Genomic DNA, 19,437 nt, shown 5'->3' with positions numbered 1-19,437 from the left:
TGCAGGTATAAATATAAATAAAAGATTACTGTGTAGTGTCTAAAGGGTAGACTTGTTTATTGAAACAATAAGCACTGCTCTTTAACACCACTGATATTAAATATTTTTAGCAGCAGAGTTTTTATTCAAAATTAGCTACGTGCCTGAAGTTATAAATGATTAGCTCTCTCTAAGTACAATGTAACAGAGCAGATCACTTAGTGAAGCAGCTCAGAAAACTGATGTGCTTGTGATGCCTTTAATGTAGGTCATTTTCCTGGAGAATAAAGAATAAACCCCAAAATTTTGGATTATTTTAAGAATTCTATTTAGCAGACAAAGAGCCTGAGTACATTGTATCGAAGCTATTAAAAAGGTTCATTATAGGAAGCTTATATATTTATTCACTTGTAGAACCAGTAGGGATCATTGTCTATCACAATTCATTCCTGACAAGACTTTACTGTGTCTCTGTTAGCTCACAGCATGTCTGGGGGACTCGTGGTTATCAATCTGATAAATCTCAATGTGCTGTGTCAGTTTTAAGCACTGCCAACTGCTCAAACTCATAGACATCAGCAGCCACCAGGTGCTCTGTAGTGCTTTATATCCGTGCCCTACACTGTCCTTCCTGATTTTCATTTTCAGAAATCCATTTTCAGTTTCATTGCTCTGGTACCAACAATCAGATGGCAAAAGGTGTTGCCTGAAGCTGTATCCAGGGTCCCAAAAAGATAATCCAAGGAAAAGAGGGTTGAACTCAAACCAATAAAAGATATTCAAAAATATTTTTTTATTATATATTTGAAACAGAAGGCAATATGACAAAATTTTACAGTGTTCATAAGGAGGAAGATATATCTGTAATATGAGTTTATACATGTATTTTTCTTCAAATTTCCTGGGGAAAAAAAAAATCCCCAAACCAAAAAAACAAATGATGACTCCAGGAGAGACTTTAAATTTTATATTTTTAAAGTGATAGATATTAAAGCATTCTTTAGACCTAGTTGCAGGTATAATAATAATTAAGCCAGAAGATGAGATACAGGGAAAACTGAGTTAACGATTTTTTTCTACTCATGGATTTTTTTTTTCTTTGCTGTTTTATTCTAAGTTGTTGTCTCTAAAAACATGTTTACAGAACAAAATTAAAAAGAAAGGTGTGAAGAGTGTTTCTACAGCAGTGACTTTAGGGTGGAGAGAGCATATTTTTCTTCTCTCTTTGAAAAAACTATTACAATAGTCACATATCAACAAAAACATTTTAGAAATGCAGTAATTCAAATTTGGGTTAAAGACATTTCCCTCAAAACCACCTCTGTGTATATCTATCTCTAAAACCTCATTTGCCTTTACAGTTAAGTTTCTGGGAAATGCATCAAAACCAAGAAGACTGAAAAAAAATCTTCATTTCAATTTTCATTTAATGCCCCAAACAGCAAAGCTTTAGAACACACTTAAGTGAAATGATCAGCAAGAGACTTAGAAAAATTTATCAATACAGGAAAAACCTTACCTAACACAGTCACTGTAGATTGATAATAAGAGAACAAAAATGAAAATCCGCGTTCAACTAAAAGAATGTTTTTAAAATCTGAAGGCAACCTTCTGTTTGAGAGAATGATTTTCATGGTTGAAAGAGAAAACTTGATAGTACCAGAAATGCTTCTGAGTATGACTTGTTCTTATTTAAAGATTGTTTATACTTAAAAAACCCTCAACAAAACACAATCAGATCGCTCCAGATACAGATTCTGACCCCTCTTTAAGTGTCCAAGCCCCCAAAGGCAGACCCTCTAACCATGAGTTTCATAGCTAAGATATGATATAGGCTGTTCAAACTTGCAATGCCTCATTTTCAGAACTTTCAGTAGAACTGGAGTATTGTTATATAGAAAATTTATACAAGCAATTGTGAAGAGGGTGTGAAGTTCACCCAGGTATCACCGAGTGCTGGACGTACACACACAGGCTGAGAAAACAGGCTGGGGGCTGGGGCTGCTCAGCTGAAGGAGACTTTGGGGAGACGTTTTGCACCTTCTTGTAACTAAAGGGGCCTGCAAGAGAGCTGGAGAAGGACTTTTTACAAGGATTTGTAATGATAGGACAAGGGGCAACGGCTTCAAACTGACAGAGGGTAGATTCATATTGGACATTTGGAAGAAATGCCTCACTTTGACGGGGGTGAGGCTCTGGAACAGGTTGCCCAGAGAAGCTGTGGATGCTCCATCCCTGGCAGTGGTCAAGGTTGGATGGTGTTTGGAGCAGCCTGGTCTAGTGGAAGGTGTCCCTGCCCTTGGATGGGAGTAAAATCCTTTTCAACCCAACCCATTTTACTGCTCTGCAGGGGAAGCATATAGGATAAGCACACTGAATTCTTAGGGTTTTGTTACCCGAGGAGAAAACCAGAGATATAATTCTTAATGGTACTAGTGGATTAACTGACACTTCTGAAGGATTAGAGGTTTAGCTTTTGAAAGAAAATTTGTTTCTAGTTTTCAGCATTCTCAAAATAAAGTCCTCACGAAACCCTGCCATCCAGTCTACTGGAGACATATTTTCTGATGTAAAAATAGAAGCCTGACAATCTTTGCTTGAAAACTTCTATGACAGACATGAAATGATAGGAAAATCTCAGTGTGTGGTTTTTTCCCTGTTGCTGATGCATTTATATTGAATTACTGAGTTTCCCTAGGACCACTTCACAGGTGGGGAAGTGATGTCCAAACAGAGGAAAACTTGTCTCAAGGAGGATTTAATAAACACAGTTTTGCCTTAGGACAAAATTGCCAGTGACACACAATGTATTTTCTATATATTTCAATTTGACAATATGGAACAGCTGCAGGAATAAAAAATATTCATGTAGATTCTCTTGCCAGGCTTCTCAGATGACAATCACTAAGAATAACACTTTGTGTGGCACAGGGATCAGTTTTCATTGAAACAATTTTTAACTTTTCACTCAAATGTTCTATTAGTACAAGAGACAGAAACAGCTGATCTGTGCAATTAAAAAGAAGGCTGTGTTTAAAAAACAACAATCAAACACCAAAACAAGGAGCACAGTCTACTGGAAATGATTTGCCTTTCCAAGTTATGTGAGGGAGGAGTCAGGTAAAGATGGGGATAGAATAAATGTTCCCCTTCCCCTAAAGACATAATTTAATTAAATAGTTGTTCTTTAGGTTGGCATGAATGAGGATCCATTGTGAAATCAATGCAAATTACGTCCCTATCTTAGAGAGTTGAATTAATCTCTGAATCCACCACTGACTTTGGAGAGTCTAGAATCCTAATTTTAGTTTTATTAGGTGCCAAAATTATAGGACACGAAGAGGGATGCATGAGTAATCACATGATGCAAACATCTTTGTTTGACATTCGGAATTATGGAGCAGTATTACCCAAATATGGCCCTTGGCATCCTCAGTTCCAAAAGATTCTGGAGAGATACAAGGGATTATTTCATGAGATACAACTCCCAAGTTTACTTGTCCTAATAAGCAAAGAAAGTTGATATTTCAGTACACACACTTATCTGCAAATAAAGGTCTTAAATACCACCTCATGAATGTTTGGCAGTCCCTCAGTATACACTATTTTTCAATTTAGCTAATTATCTGTAATTCTGAATATCTCCAGTTACAAGCCATAAATCTTAAAATGCCTCTAGAAATTTTCAAGTTTGTCCTCTGGAAAATTTATCAGACTTATATTAAACAGTTATCTTAAACAAGTTTATTCTGGTCTGTCCACCCAGCAGAATAAAATTCTGTTAATGTTACTTGCTTTATAAAATGTGAGATAATAAAAGTAGAAGAATAAATTTATGTCATTATTACTTGCCTTACAAAATATCAGTTATAAAAATCAAAATTTTTGTTACATAGTGAGTCAGAATGCTTTGCCTTTTTTTCCTATTGGAACAATAGGAATTGATTGGAGACATAACCCACAACTTTTAGTAAAATGCTTAACATTACAGAAGCAAATAGACCCGGTGTCTCCACAGATGGAAAAAAAAATCAAGATATTTTATTCACATTTTGGTGGATAGATACCTCTGAATAAAAGGCAGTTAAGAACATAGCATTAAAAACAATTCTTTGTTACAGAAGTATTTTAGCTGTTGTTCAGTTGGCTCCCTTAAACTTGCATCTCATTTCATCTTTCCATCATCACGTAAAACTTCTACATGAGAGTATTTTTATTATTTACAGATAATAACAAATAAAACAAACCCAAATCCAAATCACTGTGCAGAATCAATAACTGCTTCCCCAACTAGAAGAATAAAGTGCTCTAAAAAAAATAAATGAGAAAGGTGAAGTTCTCTAGCAATCCCTTGGGCCAATTGTACAGAACAGAGATGGAATTATTCAAAGCATGATGGACCTGTCTTATCCATTCTTATCTTGATTATTTTAGCATGAAAATGGTTGGTTCTTGCTAAAGTTGGAATTAGCTCAACTACAGGTGGCCTAGACAGCTACATAAAATTACAGAGTTCTCCAAGTTTTTTCTGATTAAGAAAAGAAATAGATGAGGGAATTAGGTGTCTGGTGCAATCTTGCTTATGTACAGAGATAAATCTCTGCTTTTCTTAGCATAACAAAGCACAAGCAAGATCTTTATTTCTTACTATTCTCCTTCACCTACCATTCCATCTAAACGCTCACACAAAGCAGTGTCTGAATGCACACTTCAAGTAGTCACTTACAGAATGTCATGAACATTTGGTTCATTTTTCACTTTTATGCCATTTTCTTTTCTTGTAAGATTTATTTCAGCAAAACCCCTCAGCTACACGTGCTGCTATTTTACTGAGTGACGTACCTTTGTTCTGATGCTTCTTAAATGACAGTGGCTAGCCCTCTTGTTAGCATTGTTACAAATAGAGTTCAAATTATTCTGTCATCCTACCTAAGTGTGAAAAATAATGACCTTCTACAGTGAATATTTAAAATATAACTTTAAATACTAAATGCGCTTTCCCTATTTTCCTGTCTGTCCACTTATCCAACTACTCTCAACTATTGTGACTTTAGTATCCAAGAATTGCACTAAATGATAAAATCCATTTCTACTTTTTACTCTGAAGGTGCAAGCAATGAAAACTATGACCACTCTTCTGTGACGCTTCTGTTACATGAAATTGTTCCTTTGTTAACTTTCCAAAGAGATAAATTTATCCTCCAGTAGGATCCTACTCTCATGTCAAATTCAAACACACTATATAATAGAGGAATAGAGGTCCTTTCTAGAGTGACAAGAACCAGCTCACACAATCCTGTGCAGCACCATGTTAATACTCTCACATTAATCTTTCTGACAGATAGAGGGGAAAGACAGCACATACACCAAGATTATATAGAAAAACGTAAAACCAAAGGTTTCAGTCTAAGAATTAGAATGGCAGGGTGTTATTTAAGGCTTGCAGACTGTCTTACTTGAAAAAACATTCACAATGCTTGGGGAAAAAATAATCAAAGCAAAAAGAGAAAGAGAGGGATAGAAGTGAATTGGTTACTCTAAAAAAAGCAAATAGCAAGAAATTCAAGCTGAACAAATGTTATTTCTTAACAGTAGTCTCAGAAATGACTGAACACAGAATTCATATCTGATGATCACAAATGAAATGCAGGGAAAAAGATGAACATTTGCTACAGTGAAGACCTAAAGTTAAAGAACTGAATATGATAACCATACAAGATAAACTTCAAGGTTAATTTCAGGTATCTTATAATTTATAATGCCAGAGATGGAATTTCTCTTTGCACCGTGGACATTTTTAAATTTCTTTTCTTCAGCCTACACCGTTCTCAAAATAAGACAGTCAGGGTAGGCAGACAACATCTATCTGAACTACTATTTGGCCAAGGTTCTGGGATTAAACCTTGGCTCAAATCTCTGTCCTTCCCCCGACTTCTAGTGCTGGTTCAACATCAACACTACAGCATTATCACATCCCTATAACATCCATGGTTTTCTGCAGGAATTGGCTATCACTGCTAGAGATTGTTAATTTCTAACCTGAGTGATCTGTTAACACATGGCTGCAGATGGATTTCAGACACCAATTATATGGATGATAAAACACTGGCTTTTCACAACAAGGCTCTGCAGTCGAGCCCTTTCCACGTACAGCTGCTGGCCAACAGTTGATTATTCACAGCAGAAAGCTCAGCTCTTCCACTGACAGCCAATCTGAGCCCCATCTATAAAGTCAAGCCCAGTAGATCAAAACAGACTCAGTTCTTGAGTTTTCTGTGCCAAATGAAGAATGTAGTGAAGGGCAAAGAAGGCTGTAGTTAGAAATGCAGTGCAGTGTACAATCACTTTTTGGTCTGCGAAAGAGATGAGCAGGAAAAGAGATGGCACTGGTCTCTGCAGGCAAACACAGTTCCTTTTTACACTGGTGTCATATGGAGAAATTGGATTACCACACAGCAACAAGTCCAATAAACACAGATTATGAGTGTAGGATAGAAAGCAATTTACCACTAGATTAATCCCAGGCTTTCCTTTTACCTAGACTGCATTAAAACAGGAGCATCTATCTTTCCACCCTATTGTTCTACGTTTTTCACATTCTTTGCTCCCCCCAGAAAGAACAGTACATGATTTTTTTTATTATATTCTATTTACTCTCTACTAGCCTCTCCAAAAGAACAGTTTCACATGCAGCAGATTAAATCTATTTGGCAAGAAAGTACAACAATATTTTTAACTTGTCTGCATTTTCACTGGGAGATAATGTGGATCTTTGACTTGAGCACATGAAGTAGCTCCTCTCAGACAATCACACAGAATACACATCACTTTGCCAGCTATATCTATTATATAATATAATAGATATATTATATAACAATATAAGAAAACTGGAATATTATGCCAAATTGAATCTAAAATACTAATCTATGTGTACTGGAATTTCTTAAGAAATATAATGACCATTCAGTGAAATACACTGAATGGAGAGAAGAAAGAGGTGTTATATACATATAAAATAAATAAGATTTAAATAAAAATTATTAGTTCAGTTTAACTTTGAAAAGATTATCTAGTCACTTTGGAGGAAAACCATTTATAGCTCCTCCCATTTAATTCAGCCTTCCTAAACTCATTCTCATGACATTAAACAAGAAGAAATTAATGTATAAAACTTCAAAAAGGGAAAATATTTTCCTTATTACCTTAACAATTAGATGGTAATATTCACTTTTCAGAGCCATTCCACATTAAACAGGAATGCATTAAAGCTAAGTATGTATTTACTCAGAAGTAAAATTCAAATAAGTTAGATATTAAAAGATCAAAATGAAATTATTTCATACTTGGATACTTATCTAACTAACTGGAAGGTAGAATTTGTATTCTGAGGAATCCTGATGTTCCAGTAGTACAATAAATTAGTTCACTTAGGAAGTAAAATTCCTCAGATAATTTGCAGAAAGGGGAAGAAATTTCCCCTAGCTCTTTGTTAAAAAACCAAAATATTTTCCATTAAGTTAGGTGAAACAAACTCCACCACTTCTACAGATTTCCTGCTGCCAGCATGGTAAAACCTGCCCTAAAACTCAGATTCCTGAAACCCATATTTCTCTTATAGTTAGTTAGGAGTAGGAAGAGAGTAATTCTATTAAACATAATCAACATTTTCTCAGCTAATATTATGCTAAAATAGTGTGTGGACAGGTACCTTCCCTCCAAAAGTTTCTCACCAACCTTGTGCATGGTACCTAAAATTTCTTCATGCCTTACATAAGTACATTTTAAAGTGATAAGAAGAAATTCACTTCAATGACACACAATACACTTAAACCACTGTACAGGTGGCACATTCTCGTACTGAAAATGTCTCATTCAAGAGCTACAAACCCAAAACTCAATTCTGAATTTTACCCAAAGCTTCCTGTATAACAACTCACAGTATATGCTTGGTTGTTCCACCTGTTTAAAAAAATAAAATTACAACAATATTGAAAAAATAAATTTAATCTTACTATCCATAACAACAACAACAACAAAAAATCAGCAAAAGAAGAATTAAAAAATAACTATTGCTATTAATAGCTATGCACAATTGACACATTTTGTGGGACTAGGATCAACAGCACATGGCTGAACAGAGAATGTGTCAAAATACCAACGCACATATAATACACCATAGGCAGAGATAACTGATTTTTTTTGATTCATAGTTTTTAAAACTTACTCTGTATTTTTAACATTCCTCTTTTTCTGAACTTTTTTAGCAAGGAAGCAGTTATAGATAAAGTAAATCATCTTGACTGAAACAATACTTGCAACTTAAGACCTAGCTAATTATTTTCTTCCTCACATATGCGTATACATAAACGATTATTTTTATATATATATAAAATTTCCATTTAATAAATGAGAATACCCCAGGATCACAAAAAGTAAAGCAGAAACAACAGAGTAGCCCAAATTTTTTACTTTTAGTATAAAATAATATGATCAGCTTGCACAGGAAAAAACATGTTAAAATATGTATGTTATTATTCAATTGGCTGAATAGTTAATTGCCTTAATCAGCATATACAATGTTATCTGATTTTTTTAATAGCAATTTTACTCACTGAATATTAGAGTTTTTACAGAAACAAAACAAAATGCTTTACCAGCATTTCCTTCTAGTGCAAGCCAGCACAAATTTAAATATCTCCCAGCAGGCAACAGAGAGCCCTGTTCAATGCCTGTGTATTTCCACTGGCTTCCATTTGATTAAAGGAAACTGCTTCACTATAAAAGCAAAGTAGAACAATTCCTTGGAGTATTACAGCACCATGTTCTGTGCGTGTGACCACACAAGGATTTAAAAGAAGAATGATACAGTGTTCTTTTCAGAACAGTAGATTATCTAACTTTGAGTAATGACTATTTAGTGAAGATTTTTTTTTTTTCCATTTTCTAAAGCTCGACGCATAATTAGCATAACAGTTCTGTTTTCAAGATAAATTTAGTTTTGAAACTTCAGTTTTCTATCACTGGCGCTATTCATACTCTCGGGATACAGGAGATAAAGTGCAAGCATAAAGGGCCACCCATTAACCATTTAAATAACTGTCTTAAACTTCCATAATTTTGCAGAGGGGGGATTTAAAAAAGAGTGAAAACAACACAAGTGTTCAGTGTCTGACTTGCTAAAGAGGCCTATGCTCTCAGGAGTGTTTGCAGTGTACAGGCATGAATCTTACTTTAGGATCCAGAAACATGGAGCCAAGATAAGAGTGCAGCAGAGTATGAAAATAACGAGCCTTTTGTCCTTCATTCTCCAGTGCACATATCAGATTCTGAATTTAGAAAACCCTAAAAGCACAAAAAAGTCTATGTATGGTGAGGACAGGAGGGAAAAATACCATAGCCAGGAAATCAGTGATACCAAGGTTGCCAAAACTACTGGGAGACTTTACATTGTATAGTACAGAACAAAATCAAAGCCATAAAATGAAATTCCGTAAATTAAGTAGATTTTAAAAGCCCCAAAAAACAGCATTGAAGTAAATTGCACTACTTATTTACAGAATAAACTAAAGGTAGCACGCGGTGCAAAGAAAGCAGAATCATAATTTGTGAGACTGAAATAGCCTAATGGTTGGAGATTAGGTCTAAAAGACTTCTGACTGTGGCAATCTAGAAAAAGAAACCCCGTTTATTTTCATATTACATCTCAAGCATCTAGCACTAGAAAGTGTAAAAGCTGACAATTGCAAATTATTTTCTACCTTAAACTTGATAGTATTTACCTTTATAAATGGTGCAATGAAAAACACAGTCCTGTGAGAATTAATGTGAGCCAGGTCTGGGAGATGCTCAAGAACCCAGCTGTTGTAAAATAGGAATTTCTTCCATCCTGAGAATTACCTACGTGTCCTTCATATATGACAAGGTGACAAAATTAAATATTTCGTTATAGTATCTGGGTAAGGCTTATTTTAAAGAACTAGTGTATCTACAAACAATAAATAACAAATTATGAATTTCCAGTAAAAAATTAATTTTTTAAAATGTTGTGTTACAGACTACTGTTTACAAGGCTCAACTGCCTTTATTTAATAAGCTCTGCTTTCTGTGTAAATGCAGTGAACAGCTTAGCTGAGTAATATGGCATTTTTGTGGCTATGACTTTAACTAGTTAAACCATGGAAATAGATGACAGCTACTTTATTTTTAATCTTACTGTTGGAGAAAAGCTGTAAACTTTTTCCTTCCAGAAATAATCCGCAAACTGATTGCTGTCAACTGCTTGCTGGAGGGAAAGTCTGTCAACCAAGGAGGGTGGAGACACGAAAGGCAAGCTCCCTCTTTCCACGTGTAAATACCTTTTTACAAAAAAATGGAAGCTAAATCTTACAGAATCTTTGTAAATTAAAGATCTATTCTGTGTGAACCTTTAAAAAAATACAGCTCTTTACAGTATCCTACACTTTTATTCAGGAAAAACTATGTCTGACTGGACTTTGTTATCAAAGAGACATGATGGTATCCAGGTGCTCTGAATGAAAACCTGTGTCTTTGTTCCATAAAAATGAAAGCGTATCTTCTAAGAGCTGATTCTGGATTCTGGGGGATATAGTCTGCCCTCTATAAACTTCAAACACATTTATACCAAAATGCAAACTCTTAGCAGATTTCTGGGTCTAAAATATAGTGGTCCTAAACCATTAATTTGCAGAACACCTACCTGTCTTCAGAGGGTGTAATGAAGATCATTGGTATCTATAAGGAGTTTTTTACCTTGTAAGCATGATATAAGTGCTAAATTATGACAAGGACAGAAGTAGCCCAGTTTGTCTCCATCCAGAAGGTAAAATGTTATGCTTGTATTTGAATTACCTTATTAATTCATGTCTAAAACCCAGTGTCTCTAGTAACTGATACTTGGCTATTTATCAAAATAATCTAATCCTTAATATCTCACTTCATTTTTATTTTTTTTTCAGATATCCACGAAGATCCTACTGTAAATAAATACAATCTCAGAACATATTTTTCTGTTGTCCATTTCTGGAAAAAAGTCTATTGTTTGCCGTTTATAAAAAGTTAAATTCAAGACCTTTTTTACCTTTCTGAGCAGTTTTCTTTATTTGCAGAAACTTAAATGACACAAAGCAATCTGGTTAGCAATCTGGAGGATTGTAGTAGGAAAAAATATTAAATAATTTTCTCCATTTTTCTGCAGGTAATGTGTAACATTTTACTTTGTAACTGTATCTGTGTCTTTTATAAACTCAGTTGAAAAGGATTTGCTCTCCTTTACCAAGTTAAACAGACGTACAGTGTTAACAGGAAATTTTAGACAACAGCAAAAAGAAGAAAAAACAAAGGCAATTATTTTTCTGAAATTCAGATGAGCATATATGCATTTATATTTATTTTGGAAATAAAAGTAAAGCCTAGAGCTGCATATTTGCACAGGTGCCCATTCACAATGTTTCAATTCCCACCTGTTCACTGCAGCTTAGATGCCAAGAGTCATTTCTCTCCAAATTCTGGAGGCATCCTGAGAGGCCTTAGCATCACAGAGAGAAGCAAAATTCTCCCATTTTTCTGATAGAGTTACTACAGCATGTGAATTCAGAATCAAACTGCAAAGACTAGATCGCTTCTCAAAATCAGTGTCAAGGTATTAAGTTGAAAGTACAATTAGCTCATCACTGTCCCGAGGACGCTATATCCTCAGTTCAAGGCAGAGAAATAAGAGAATCATCATTTCAGAGTTTCAAGTGCTATCTTTGCACTATTCTGTAAATAGCCATTTGATTAAAAAGATCCTCTTCATCACCCTTATATGTGAGCATACACAAACAAAATACATCTTTTTTAGCTAAAAGCAAAAGTATCAGTCACTTGCTAAACAAACAGAAAACTCCTTCTCTTCAAGCAATATTGAATGAACTTTCCTGCAACAAAACAGCTTGATCCTAGACCAAACTTGAATAACTTGAGCTTAAACACAGAGCACTGAGTCTCACCCTAGAAATCTTAAGCACTGCTTGCAATGAGGGTAGTTCCGTGTCTTTTCACACTGCTGCTGGCAAAGCAGGTGAGTGTGAATAGCAAGAGAAAATATGGAATACAGAAGCAGTTCTTCTCAAAAAATTTTTTTGCTATTTGAAGGAAGCATAAAAAAAGCCCTTGCATTTTTTAACGTAAGGTACGCAATTGCTTCACCTGAATGAAAGGCCATTTGGCTTCAAAAGCTTCAGATACAGAGAAATTAATACACCTCTATTTTGCAATCAGTTTCAAAATTACATATTTCAAATTCACCGTAACTATAACAAGCCCAGAGGTTCATTCGCCCTATAAAAACGAGGTGGGGAAATAAATTTAATGCAAAAAAAATTGCAGTGCCTGTATGACATGTAAAATAGAATCTTCCCTGTGTCAAGTATATGGTATGAGTAATTCACAGTTGTACACTCAAACATAGACAGAAAGACAACTGTCAGTTGTTGCACGTGTGTACACACTCACACACGTGCCAGTGCTATTAAACCAGAGCAAGGAAAGATGGTGAAGAGACATTTTTGTCTGTTAATATTCCTGGTCACACAGCAGTAGGAAAATTATTACTGATGTTACTAACTATTATTACCAACAATTACACTGTTATTAATGAAGCGTGAAAGTGAGGTGAAATGGAAAGCAGTGGAATCGCTGGGCTCAGAGGACTGTGATCGGCGCCACAAAATTCAGCTGGGAATATTACTAATTGTGTACCCCCATTGATATTGGGGCCATTTTCCTTAAAGACCAGAATAATGGGACTGAGGGCACCCTCAGTGAGTTGGCAGAAATAAGGAGTTGCTGTGCTGCCATTAAGTGGTGATTTGAGAAGCTGGAGAAATAAAAGTTCAGCAAACAGAAACATACAATCTTCACCCAAAGAGAAATTACTGTGTGCACTGGGAAAAGTCTGGGGACAAACCAGGGGGCAAGAACTGGGCATTAAAGTATGGGGAGGGTCCTGGTGTGCAGGAAGATGAACATGACTCATCAAAGTGCCCATTGTGGCCATGAAGGTCAATGCTTTCTGTGTTAGGAAGAACGGTGCCGGCAGGCTGAGAGGGATGAGCCTTCGCCTCAGCACCAGTGAGGTCACGTCTGGAATACTGCCTCATGCTCTGGGCTCCCCAGAGGAGGAGGACATGGACATACTGGTGTACATTCAGTATGTACATCCAGGACACAGGGAAGATACTGGTCTTGGAGCATCTGTCATATGAAGAAAGGCAGGAAGAGCTGATTATCCTGGAGAAGGCTCAGGAGGGATCTTAATCAGTATTCGTAAATGCTTGGTGGAAGGGAGAAGCCAATCCTTTTAAAAGCAAACATGGAAAGGAAATTCAGAATCCACACTCACCAGGTTTCAGTAAAGAATGTTATGGTATCAACCAGCAATTATTTACCAAGTCGGAAGTATAAGCGTAACACAAAAATAAAGTTGATATAAAGGTGACTAATGGTAATATATTGAATGGGCTTCTTTAAAATTGTTCTTCACACTCATCTTATTGCATGTCTGTAAACGTGGTGAAAAGCAGAGGTGTTTTGATAAAAACTGGTTCCAGGAAGCCCTCTTGATACAGGGGAGGTCCTTGCTAAGTTACAGAAGAAATTGGAGGAGCATTTGCACAGCTGTATTAGAAACAGCAAATCCTTAAGCAACTCTTCAAAGCCATGTGATTACAAATAGCAGAATTTCTGTGATTATTTTTGTGATGGTCTCTTAACTTTTGAGAGCAAGACAAAAAGATAAATCACACCCCCATGTTTACTACTAACAGATTAAACCAACCTGGCCTATCTGTAAAACAAACTTGATATTCACCAGTGTCTGACAAAATATTTTCAAAAGTCTGAGTGGAGCGTTAGCACTCTTATTCCAGACTGAGCAAACACTTCAGGTATAAGGTTCAGAATTCAGGAGAATCAAGTTACTAGCCTCTGTGTCTTCTTATTTATTCTTTTTTGCCAGACAGACTAAAAGATGCTTGCTCTGCGTGTTTGATCCTAGCACATAAAAGCTGAGGAAGACACATGATCGATGTTTATAATTTATTGAAGGCTACAGACCGAGGAAGATGTTGGTTTTAAATAACAATATTGAGAGATTAAAAATTAGGAATCAAAGAATATATTTAGGCTGGAAGTTCAAAGAAAGCCTTAAGCATTGGGAGAGAGATTTTGAAACAACTTTCCAGAAAGAGCAACAGGGGAATGTACTTAATGGCCGACTGTGATGACTTTATGACTGAAATTAGATAAGATTATTATCTAACTCAAAAAGGTCTTTTTTTCAGCCCTGATTTACTATGGTGATCAAGTACTCCCTGTTCTGCTCCCCTCCTTCCCAGTCTTTTTGCTCACACTATTCCCTCTAAAATTCGACTAGGGCTAGGAGAGGACTTAGTGCAATTTTTATCCTTAAGAGAAAACCATCTTAAGAGTTAAGCTCCTACCCCTCTAGCTTAAATGGTTTTGTAGACTATTGCATCAAAGCAGATGACTAGAAGATCTCCTTGAGATCAGAAGATTTAATCAGCAGCTAAACAGAGGAGTGCACTGCAAACATACTGAAATAATATTGCTTCTTTGGGTCTTCATTAAATATTTGTCCTCCTTGCCAGTTTAATAGATTCCTGCTTACTATATAAACAGTCAAAGAGGGAATTTGATTGTACTCAAAGCAAATACACTGTCACTATTCAGAATCATGTAATTTAACCTGTCTAGAGACATACAACCATCCCCACCCCTCATAACATAGTACCTTTATGTTAATCATTGAACAACCCATTCAGAAGTTTTCCATGGCGGTGGGTAAAGAAAAAACAGCTACAGAAAAGAGAGTGGGCATATTCACATGACTACAGCTACTGGCTAGTTATCACGTAGTTATTTGTATAGCAGTAAGTGAACATTGAGCAATGTTGCAGACCACCAACTCTTCTCCTTTCAGCTCCTTTCAAAGCTGTGTCCATCAATAAACAAGCAGCTCTGTGATTTCTTGACCCAAAAAGCATGCTCAGCCTGTTGCAAATGTTGAAAAGGTAGGCGGGTCTCTCATTCACCTACCCCTCAATCCCTCGTATCAAACACAAGTCATTATTCTAAGGCCGATAAAGTCTGGTGAGTGTGAACACATTTCCCCACCTCCCTCTGGCTGAAAAATTATTTTTTAAAAATTTTGTTTTAGAAAAAAAAGCAAATGTTTTTCCAATATAAGTCAATCCAACACTTGACAGCCAAACAAAAATGTACACTGGACTGAAATTTACGCAGTGACATATATTGTTCAAACCCCAAATCAGAGCTCCCATGTTTCATTTATGACTTACAAAGCCAAAGCACTGGCTAGAAGGATGCCAGTTACACAGAAAAAAAAGTATTTCTATTATAATGGTATCTCAGAACAATAAATGTTTACTAATTAATAAATTTTGGCCACTTTGTGGACTGGTGTCCATGACAGCATTCCCAGTTAGAGACAGAAGATTTGAAAAAGCAAACAAATTGTTCTGTTACAAGTTAAAAGACGAACTCCACTTTTACTGACTGTCATTTGACCCCTACCACCTCTTATTTGGTGACAAACCAAATTCTCAACAACTGAATCTCTTCTCATAGGTTGGTTATAATCTAGACCAAGGGTTCCACCTTAAATATCATAAAAATGCTGTATATGAGAGTATGATTTCATTTAACAATGACCAGCTCTCTTGGATTTGACAGACTTTATTTCCAATGACTAGTCTCCTTTAAAATTTTGTCTTTTTACTTCTGGCTTGTGCTTATTTTTGTCTCCTTTATTTTGTTACTGTGGAACAGTGATATGAAAACTCCTGCATCCAGACTTGCTTTCAAAGTAAGCATATTGAGTCATTAGTTTGGCTCATATGTTCTTGCTTACCTCACAGATTTCTGTGTTATTATTAGTTTCTTCTACTAGCATAGCAGTCTTTTGCCACACACATTACACACACTTGTACAATAAGCTCACAACTTATGAAACTTGCAAATCACAGTGCTGTCAAAGCACACAAACTCCTCAATTCCCTCATTCTGATGCAATGTACAGGATCCATTTATAACACATAACATCTTTTTAATCAAGAAGCAACGCTTTTACATAAGTGGAACAAAAGAACTGAATAATATTTGCCACTTACATTTTTGTCAAAAATATACTAGGCTACTAAAGCAATTAACCCCAATCAAAATGAGTTCCATTTGAAATTATGAAACCTCAGTCTAGTTTTGCAAGCAACAAACCTAGTGAAATATGTGAAAATTCACAAAACTAATGTATGAATAATTTCTACAATATGAAATCATTATCTCATCAGACTGAAGCTGTCATTTTGTATTTTATGATGAAATACCTGGCATAGGAATAACACAAACATCTTACTGAGCAGTAGATCTCCCCAGTTCAGCTCATTTAGCAGGCAAGTGTCAAGAACTATTACGGTACTGCCTTAGAGGTAATAAGTTAAATTCTTGGAAGTAGCTTATGACATTTTTAAAGCTTTTTTTCAAAGGGTGGAAATAATCAAAGCAGACATCACACAGATTTTAGTTGCTGCAGTTGAGAAAGTCAACATTTTCAATGGAAGTGGTGCTAGCCCTTGTCCAAGTTCTCCCCGTCCTGTATCTCAGAAAATATGTCTTTGTACACACTAAAAAAAGAAGGTAAAACAGTTTGGTTATTCTCAGTCTTTTCACGTGTGGCAAAAATAAGAGGATATACGTGATTCTAAAGCACCATCCTTACACTCCACCACCTCCAACTCTGCAAGAGATTTCAGGCTGTAATGTGTAAATCATTACTACATGCTCTAATAGTACTTTCTATTTAATCAGGAGAGAAGAAAATTCCCCTCGAGAATTACAACAAATAACTACAGTTTTGTTTTAAATGAAATGATGTAGTTTATATCTGACCTGAGTTTCAGTCTTTTCCTAGTGGGAAATACAAATTCAGCATTTGGATACATAATCCTAGAGCTCTCAGAAGAAGCCGACTCCACCGCGAACACTTTACATGATTTATAGCTCTCCTCCAGATTCAGATGACAAGTCTCGGCGGAGCAGGTGCAACGGGGTATTTTTTCCTTCCTTCAGACATCATTCCCTCGTATGTAAATTAATTGGCAAGTCTTCCTCACTTTCGCGCGAGCGGGGAAGAAGAAGCTAATGGAATATCAGCGTTCGGTTTCTCACGAGGAGCGGGTGACCCGGCGGAGGGAGGGAAAGAGGGAGGGAGGCAGGGAGGGGGCTCGCTGTTGTTACTGCTGGAGCCACAGCGATTTCAACAGCGTCAGCGGCGATAAAGTGAGCCTGGCTCCCGCGCACTCATGCCGAGAGAGCGATTCTTAAACCGCGGGCAGGATTCGGGGGAACCTCGGGGACGCGAAGCGAGCACACCCCGCGCACCTCCCGCGGCAAGCCGAGCCTTCCTGTCCCCCTGCCGGCAAGCTGGAGCTGCCCCCTCCGCGCCCCGCCTGCCCTGCCCCTTCCCTGGCTGCCGGGGCGACGGGGAGCGGTCCCGACTCCCATTACCTCCTCCGGAGCCATGGAGAGCGCCGCGGCCGCGGCTCGCCCGGCGCGGAGCGGAGCGGAGCGGAGGGGCCGGCGCTCCCCGCGCTCCCTCACCCGCCGCTGGCACAGCCCGCTCCACATAAATGCATTAACAGCAGCCGCATCATGATTAATTCATCAGTCCCAGTGACCAGGGGAGGAGGCAGCGCGGGGGCTGGGGAGAGGCAGGGCGCACGGGACGGTCCCTTCTCCCGGAGTTCCCCCGGCACGGGGCTCCGCCAGCACCGGGGGAGCCGAGGGCGGATGCCGCGCCGGCGCCCGGCTTTCCGCGGGTGCCCGGGGCGAGGGAGGGCGGGGGCTCCCGGACGGGTCACCGGGCTGCAGCCCCGCTCCCGGCCGGAGGGACCGCGCTGGGAGCGGGCGGGGAAGAGCGAGGTGACCTCGGGGGAGGCTCCGCGCCGCGAAGCAGGCTGCAGTCACCGCTCAGCTGCACTCGGGAGCATCCTCAGCTCCAAGGGAGCTGCGGCCCCTCCTTGTCTCCTGGCTGCCAGCGGCCCGCGGGTGCCTTGGCTGTGGAGCAGGGCCCCGGAGCCCCGAGGGGCCAGACGGGCACTGCGAGCATCCCGTGCATCCGTGTGGTCGTGGTCACGGTAGCAGGACTAAGCTCATTCGCACAATTATGTCCAAAATCTCTCCTCAGCCTTGGTGAAAACAAGTGCTCGGCCACGCACCAGTTGCTGGAGCCAGGTTTCTCCATGCAACACCTCACTGGTGTCCATGCGAGCTTGCCTGGGTCCGCTGAGGCAGCAACACCGGCTCCTTCCCCAGTCCTCCGGCACAGAGCTTTGCTGCCCTCTCTTCTGAGGGCAGCACCGATTTCTTCAAACACCATTTGTTAAAACAGCGGTATGCTGGACTTTGAATTTCTTCACAGAAGGGGCAAGAGACCACTGAGACTTTAAGGGTTTCAGAACAACTGTTAAATGCAGAAAACCCTTTGCATTTCTCTGCCTTCATTTTTCATTCCAAATATAGGTAGAAGTCCTCCAAGTCCACCATCCCCCTCCAATATTTAATACAGGATGTACTTCACAACACCAAGTAAGACACTGCCTTACTTCTTAGTCAGGTGATGAAATTTGTGTAGAACAGATGATTTATCACCTACTTATTACTGCCTCACTTCATCTCTAAAACCAGGTTTGCCTACCTATTGTCAAAGTCCAAGGGAATGTATTTGAATAGGATATTTTAATGGTCTAACAACTCCTTATTGATCATGTGCCAGGAGCCAAAATCATCTCTCGTGTATTTTAGATTAGCAAAGAATCTTCAGGCTGACACAGCTATACAAAGAGATTTCCAGGTATCAGACGGAGTTCATAAGCTTTACACGGAGAGATCCTCATATTGCCACAAGCCCTAAGGTTGGTAACCATAGGCAAAGAGACTTAGAGCTGTGCAAGGAGGAAGAAGAATGTAAATTAAAAAGTAGAGCAGTTTTGTGGGAAAAATTCGTTTACATGACAGGTCAAATTTCCTTTTGTGTTATGCTGTAGATTTTTGTTACTCATACACAAAAGAGTAATTAACTCCACAGTTAAGGCTGTGTTGTGGTTTGCACCTATAGCGGGACTAAAAATCTCTAGGTTCAGTACTTGAAGACTGCATTTAGACTACACAGCAAAATAGAACATAAGAATCACAGTTGAATTTTCTTAAAAAAAAAAAAAAAAAAAAAAAAAACACCAAAAAACTTGCCTTCTACAGAGAAGAATCTTAACTGTCCTCTTTTTTCCAGATTTTCCCATTTTCATCTGAGAGTTCTGAAGGTTCCTGTGTATATTAGAAGCCATATGTACTGTAGGAAAAGAG

At 38.0% G+C, this 19,437-nt stretch overlaps 1 protein-coding gene across 3 annotated transcripts in view; it reads right to left on the bottom strand.

The window, feature by feature from the left end:
* Window positions 1-17,886, bottom strand: part of LOC120755770 (heparan sulfate glucosamine 3-O-sulfotransferase 1-like) — a 45,289-nt gene extending 27,403 nt beyond the window's left edge. Inside the window, exons 1-2 of one of the 3 annotated variants that reach the window (XR_005701875.2) lie at window positions 16,966-17,886; window positions 15,741-16,700 (exon numbers count right to left, since the gene is read on the bottom strand). The gene's annotated coding sequence lies outside the window, so the exon portion shown is untranslated. Of the gene's footprint in view, window positions 1-15,740; window positions 16,701-16,965 lie in introns of those variants that run through there. The other 2 variants (XM_040071229.2, XM_058421541.1) reach the window with 2 other exon arrangements.
* Between the last annotated feature and the right edge of the window lie 1,551 nt (window positions 17,887-19,437).

The sequence above is a fragment of the Hirundo rustica genome, chromosome 8 (assembly GCF_015227805.2).
Source record: "Hirundo rustica isolate bHirRus1 chromosome 8, bHirRus1.pri.v3, whole genome shotgun sequence".
Lineage (NCBI taxonomy): Eukaryota > Metazoa > Chordata > Aves > Passeriformes > Hirundinidae > Hirundo > Hirundo rustica.
Note: the sequence above shows the minus strand (reverse complement) of the source record. Positions and strands in the feature narration are given on the sequence as shown.